General features: G+C 35.5%; 1 pseudogene; it reads right to left on the bottom strand.

Moving 5' to 3' along the window:
* Positions 1–3,731: 3,731 nt before the first annotated feature.
* LOC133195145 (uncharacterized) lies at positions 3,732–4,487 on the bottom strand (annotated as a pseudogene).
* Between the last annotated feature and the right edge of the window lie 2,344 nt (positions 4,488–6,831).

Here is a 6,831-nt window from a genome sequence, read left to right as displayed (position 1 = left end):
GAGGAATATTCTATAGATTAATAAAACTGCTGCAAAAATCTTAGGCATTTTCTCATTTGATCTGAATTTGAGGAAACTTATAACGGACTGCACATTTTTACCCTGTTTCATCTTAAAACTTTACAAATAGTAATTAAACAAATGAGCTGTTGATATTTGTGCAGTAATACCAGCAATTCTTGGAATATTTTACTTCTAAATATACCTTGTTTCAGTTAAATAGAATAGAGCATACCCTTGCGCCGAAGAACTTTTGTTGATGTCCTTTAGAATCTTGTGTAGTAAAGAACAATGACGTCATAGTATGACGTCATAATGTGCACTGGCTATATCATGTCGTGGGTACCAAATATTTATTAGAAATAAGTTTTAACTTTCCCTGTTTAAGTAAGCGTCTCAGAGAAAACCATGCAAAACAGTCCACAAGCAGGGTTTATGTATTGATATCAATTTTTGTGTGCAATATAGTATTGATATACCATTAAATTTGCCACATATATTTTTGTCATTGTTGCCTTAGTTCATGACATAGAGGTATGTTACTAAAAATAGATTATATAGTCAAACTAGGAGCTTAAAATCATGGAATCTAGACATATTTGAGGAAGCCTCAACAAATTATGACTTGCATACATTTAAGTTAATTGATAGGCAAAAAATATGTTGCATAGAGTATCAGTCAGGATAGTAAACTTTATTCAGTACGTATCCAATTTAAGTACAAAAAGGTCACAAATCTTCCAAAGTTCATATTTACAAAAAAAATCAAATATTTATGATCTTTCAAAGTATTTTTAAAGAGTCTATAAACACTGCAATTTGTTTTATTGTAATAACACCTGTAAGTACAGACCATAATTAGGAAAATATAAAAAATCTATCTTTGGACTCTTTCAAATAGGGCAGATATGAGGTCACGAACAATGCTATGTTTTGACGTATTGCAAATCATAATAAAAATAGCTCATATGTAGTATATGATATTTTAACTGGAAATGTTTCAGCATGTCACTTTATAATATTTCAAAACAAACAGGACAACTTTAACACAATTTGACATAAAAGGAACTTAAATACATTTTAATGCAGAACATATATGTTGTCACGGAGAACGATATTATCTTGGTATTTTTTTTTTCTTTAAAAATTTCAAATGGCTGTTATTCATTGAATTTATTTTTACAGGAAAAAGTTTTATTTTGTAGTATTAATAAATATTCTATACAAAAAGGCAAAGTGTTTAAGAATGTTAAGAAATTTATTTTTGTCATTTAAATATAAAGAACATGTTGCCATAGAAATACCATATTCTTGGAGTTTTATCATTTTCTTTGAAAAGGACGATAATTACTTTAATCAATTCATTACTCTTCGATCAGAAAAGCATAAAAACAAGTCCAATATTTACAAATATTTAAAAGAAAACATTGGTGAAATAAAAAAATATGTAAATGTTGCCATGGAAACATCATACAATTTACTTTTTTTTTTTCAATTTTTCTGAAACAACCCTAGGCAAACTAGGCATTGAATACTCTGAGAATACTTCAAATCTTTACTTTTGCTAATACATATATAATCTGACTGAAAGGACTATTATTTGTGTTATGAAATAGAAACAAAAGAACATGTTATACTAACATAGCATGTAAGCTACCATAGAAATGTTTACCATGGTTACCAAACAAAGCAAAATATCCAGTTTTTAAATTAGAAATACATGTACATATACGCTAATATATTCATATGCTAAGTGCATTTCATGAAATGCTGGAATTGTAACCTGTATCTTTAGAAATATCTTTAACTATTAGAATAAAATTGCAGAAAATAAACTTTTCACACCTACATTTTTATCAAATAGGTTGCTATGAATACACAAAATTACGTATTTACAACATTTAACACATTTTCATAAATAGCTGATACAGTCTGGTGATGTTCTTCTGCCTTGAGATTCATGACAATTTCTTGGAGATGTTCATTATTTCTGCTTTCTGTATCTGCTAATTCAACTGAAAGACTTCTTCCCTCTCTGCCTTCGCACTTTTTCTTCTTGCTATTAATGTAAGAAGCAAACAAGTTTCTTAGCTGATTTGCTGTCAGCCACTCATGTGGCCTAAAGAGGCGACATCCATTTTCATCGGAAGCTTTTTTTAGTTCTCCACCTAAGGCTGCGTAGTTTAGGCGTTTCTCTGTCTTTTCACAGTTTTCAAAAATCTGCTTTACATACTCTTTTACATTTAGCGAGAACCTGCAGCATTTAAAAACAGATTTCAATGCCCACCCTCCTGAACTTTGGGAAGAGATATCATGACTGTGAGAGGTCTCTGTCTCACTGATGTGAGTATATTTGTCTCGAATGGCAGAACACTTCTTAACCCAGATTTTAATGTCATAATCAATCACAGTTTCCTCTGCTTTCCTGTAAAGGTGGTTTCCCAGAGCGAGATGTTTCTCGAGATTGGCAGACCTTACATACTGTTTCTGACAAGAGGGATCCGGACATGAATACAATGCATCAAACAGTTGTCTCTAATCCTGGTCCTTCTCACTGACAGCTTCATTTGTGTTGTTAGAGTTTCTTTTTCTCATACGAACTTGTCCAGTATCAACTGCATGGGACGGAAATTCTTCTAAAACCTATACCAGAAAAATCCGTAATGCATTAGTGATATTTAACTAAAAGAATAGGAATTATATTGTATATCGTAGAATTAAAAAAACAACAACGATTAAAATAATTTTTGTACATGTATATCCATACAAAAAAGTGACTATATATTTATTATATAGATTTGTAATTATAACAAATACCTGGAAACCCTTCATTTCTCACACATCAAGATGTTGATTTTTCAAGGGATTTGTCTCAATGACCCTTCCACAACCAACCTGGTATGCCTTTCTCATAATTATTGAATCCACATTAAATATGGAGTTGTTCAGAAGGCTAATCTGAGGGATTTTGGATTTTATTTTTGGTTCCTCTGCATTGTAAATGGAGACAACACAAGCTTTAGTTCCTTTCATTCCATGATTGCTTTCTAAGGCAGACAGAACATCATTTCCTTTATCCAGAAATCCGGCCACATGCATTCGACAGGAACCGGTTTTGCTGTCACAAAGATCTTTTCCATATTGTGCTTCACTGAAGTTGAACTCTTTGATGGTAATAGGAAAATAGCTGTAATTCTGACTGTTAAATGAGATGAGTGGTGTACAGTGGTAGCATCCAGCATCCAGCATTATTCGTCTTTATGAAGATCTTTTGAAGGTTTGGAAATTGCTCTGAAAAAGTTGGAAGAAGGTGTCTAATGATATGAGTAACAGAAAACCAGCCTTGATTTCCATTCTCAAGGATATGGATATAGCTGTTCAAGTCAAGATGGTCTGGCAAGGTGCTAGCTGCTGTTTCAGGGTCACTTTTCTGAGTAATTAAACAGGATATATGCCAACTAATTCCCTTTTTTCCAAAGAAATCTGTCTGTTTCTCTGTACTGGAAAGGAAGGAATTTCATGGCCCAATCCATTATCAGAAGTCCTTGGTTTAAGTCAAGGTGTTGTAAGACATTTGATCTTGCAAAGTCTTGATGGACAGTTCTGAGAAGATGAGCATTCCAGTCAATGACACAGAAAACACAATTAGAGCAAGTTTCTGAATGGTCATGGTCACAGTTACTTGAAAAGCATTTGTCTGCTGGATCACACAGGGCAAATATTGTCAATGATCACTGCATGAAGAACGTCACATGGCTCTTCGCATCAGATTTCAAATGCTGATTACAGATGTTGATCATGTCAATCAGATTCTCTTTTTTCTCTGCCTCCATTCCATATTCACCAAGTCTTGTCACAACCTTCTGTAATGACTCCATGGCATCCATTCCAAGGGCTGTGGTGTTGTCAAGTCCATGCATTGCTTTCCTTTTTGATGCTCGACAGGCTTTGAGGATTCTGTTCAATAAAGCACGGCTGAAAGTTTGGAAATCTGATTCCTTGCAATACTCTTGACAGTTTGCAATGATTCTGGTACTCACAGCATTTCTGACGACCTTTGGAATCTGTACCTTTTCTCCACGACAAATGTAATTGCATGGCACCAAAACCAAGTACCTGGGAAATGGAGGGCATAGATACATATTCAATAAAGTGTAGCAATTTTGGTCTGATCAGACGTATTCTGTATATTTTTGGTGGATTCAGCATTTGTCCTGGTCCTATCACTGAGGCATTTTTTCTAGCTGCATCAATTTTGGACTGTGTAAGAGATGGTATAAGTTGAAGAAGCTTTTGTTTTGTAAAGTTGTTTACAAACAAAGACAGGATCTGCTGTTGGGTTTTTTGTCTGCTGTGGCATGATAGGCCTCTATCAACTGTTGTGTGGCTTTGTCTATTTCTTTGCTTTCATTTTCAGATGTTTGACAGATATGGCAAGAATGCATGGTGTCTTCTTGTTCCGGGGCTATGATGGACAGAATTATCATTACAGCTTCTTTGGCCTTGCTGAAGTAATACTTCGCAGACTTTGCTGATTCAGACCAAGGTCTTGTAAGCTGGGACTTTAGAGGCTGAAACTGATTTCCTGACAACAAAATTGTCATTGTTTGAACATAGAATGTAATGTGAAAAATGAGGGGAGTAACCCTCTAGTGGAATTCACAAACAAGAGGCCCATGGGCCACATCACTCACCTGAATCAATATGGCCCCACTGTTCGTCAGCAGATTTTATTCTCCTACATATTCATATGTAAAGCTTTGATCGCCTGTTTTAGCCACACACATTTGCATTGACTGACTTATCATGGCTTTGTTGTTAATGAGAAGATTTTTAAAGATTTTTCCAATATACATTCCTATGTAAAACTTTGATCCCCCCATTGTGGCCCCACCCTACCCCCAGGGGTCATGATTTGAAAAACTTGAATCTACACTATCTAAGAATGCTTCCATATCAATGTGAGTAATTGTGGCTTTGTTATTCTTGAGAGGAAGATTTTAAAGATAACACTCCATCTATTCATATGAAAAACTTTTATTCCCCATTGTAGTGATTTTTCCTTAGATTCCAATTGTCACAGGTGGTGAAAAATCAAGTCTCAACCGGGACTCGAACCCAGGGCCTCTGGCATACCGTGCCAGCACTCTAACTAACTGAGCTATTGAAACCCGATAGATTGACTGACTTTCACACACCTGTGAACCTGGTGACACAATTTAAAACTTTCGTCCCCTATTGTGGCCCAGCCCTAGCCCCAGGGGTATTTATTTGAAGAAACTTGAATCTACACTATCTGAGGATGCTTCCATATCAATATGACGAATTATGGCTTTGTTGTTCTTGAGAAGAAGAATTTGAAAAGTATTTTTCCTATATATTCCTATGTAAAACTTTGATCCCAATTCTGGCCTCACCCTACCCCGGGGGTCATAAATTGAACAAACTTGATCCCCAAAGATGCTTTGTGACAAGTTTAGTCAAAACTGGCCCAGTGGTTCTTGAGAAGAAGTTAAAAATGTAAAAAAAAATTACAGACGGAGAGGTAGACAGATCCAGAGAAAATGTGATCTGAGAAAAGCTCACTGGAGCTTTCAGTAATCATGAATTTCTACCTTGAATTGGAACTCTGTGATAAAAAAGCTTCAGAGTTTGTTGATATAACTCAATAATAATCATCAAATTCATGTATATTTGATTTTAATATTTGATGATCTTAGTCCAACCCATGGGTTTTATCCCTGAAGCCACTGCGTGGACATGAATTTTACATTTATTTTATAGAAAGCTAGCAGTTCATAGTAAACATACAAACAATTTGCCTGCTAGATGTCCATGATAAGAAAATGTAATGATTATTTTCAATATATAACCTAGTTTAAGACCCACCCTGGAGCATGAACCCTTAACCCGTGGGAAGGGTGGGTGGGCATTAAGTTAACAATTATGGTTTCATGGATTATTATAATTTGTACCTGCACAATAGTACCTGCTAGATGTCCAAGAGTTATAAAAATTCGTAGATTGCATGCATTAAATTGCAATTAGGTGGATTTTGCTCCATCCCATAGGCCCTAAGGGGTAGGGACCTTGAAATTCACAATTTTTGTTTCCCTCATAAGAAGCATTTAGATATCTTAATTGGTTGAAATACACATTTTTCAACGAATGATGTCTGGGTTTAAACTGTTAGATACTACATACATGCATAACTCTTCTTACCTGAAAGTCTCTGCATAACTTCATTTAGTTTTTCTTTTGGTGTTTTGTTCTGTTCATACCAGTCCTGAGAAGACGGTAGGGAAAGGACACAGGAACCTGTTGCTGGAAAGCAAAATAATTACTTCCTCACCAGAGAGCAAACTGAAAGCATATAATACACAAAAAATGTGTAAATGCTACAAGAGGATGCTTCGAAATCCAACTTGATATCATTGATATGGTGGCCATTTCAAAGGGCTTCGCTTTTTGCAACGAACAAGAAAATGTAAGGTAGCTGAAAAGGGTTTATTTTGAAGAGGAACATTTGCGTACTATTAAGGGATGTGTTTTTGAGTCTAAAGTTGTCAAAACGTAGTCCCTTGACCTAGAAACTTCGTTCAAGGTCACTGCACATCCATGGACCAGTGGCATTGACCAGTGGTACTCTGTGAGTGAAGTATGAGCCACATTCGACCAAGGGGAGAGAAGATATGCTCCGGACAAGGATTTTTCATATAATTCTGCTATGACCTTAACCTTAGATCTAGAAACATGGTTCAAGGTCACTGCACACCCTTTACCCAAAGACACTCTGTGGGTGAAGTATGAGCCAAATTGGGCCAAGGAGAG

Source organism: Saccostrea echinata, unplaced genomic scaffold (assembly GCF_033153115.1).
Source record: "Saccostrea echinata isolate AGI-Se365-2 ecotype Australia unplaced genomic scaffold, CSIRO_AGI_Sech_v1 ptg000029l, whole genome shotgun sequence".
Classification (NCBI taxonomy): domain Eukaryota; kingdom Metazoa; phylum Mollusca; class Bivalvia; order Ostreida; family Ostreidae; genus Saccostrea; species Saccostrea echinata.
Note: the sequence above shows the minus strand (reverse complement) of the source record. Positions and strands in the feature narration are given on the sequence as shown.